A 471-nucleotide genomic window follows, 5' to 3' on the forward strand; every position below is an offset into this window, starting at 1 on the left:
CACTAGTCTGCTGTTTTGTCTTTTTATTTTACCTTACTATTTTACTAATTTTTTTAACTTACTTATTTTATTTCACATGCCTTGGTGATTTGTCTACATGTTCTGAGTGAAGGTGTTGAGTACACTTACAGACAGCTGTGGGCTGACATGTGGCTGCTGGGAATTGAACCTGGGTCCTCTGGAAAAACAGCCAGTGCTCCTACACTGCTGAGCCATCTCTCCAATCCCTGGCCTCTCATTTTACTTCAGTTTCCTATACAATATTCCATCTATGCTTTCAAAGTGTACACGTAAGAGGTTTCCTCCATCTTTTGGATCCTCTGTGATCACTTTACAAATGCCCTCTTAGATCTTAAAACTTTGTGCAGCAATCCTGGCCAGGAAATATTGAAATGGGCTGAGCAGGATTACTTAAGCACAACTTGCCACGCATGACAGACAACCTGAGTTTGATCCATGGAATCTTTGTGA

At 41.0% G+C, this 471-nt stretch overlaps 1 protein-coding gene across 1 annotated transcript in view; it reads right to left on the reverse strand.

Moving 5' to 3' along the window:
• Positions 1-471, reverse strand: part of Gtf2i (general transcription factor IIi) — a 61336-nt gene that overhangs the window by 24078 nt on the left and 36787 nt on the right. The window lies entirely within an intron of this gene.

This window comes from Mastomys coucha, unplaced genomic scaffold (assembly GCF_008632895.1).
Source record: "Mastomys coucha isolate ucsf_1 unplaced genomic scaffold, UCSF_Mcou_1 pScaffold22, whole genome shotgun sequence".
NCBI classification, from domain to species: domain Eukaryota; kingdom Metazoa; phylum Chordata; class Mammalia; order Rodentia; family Muridae; genus Mastomys; species Mastomys coucha.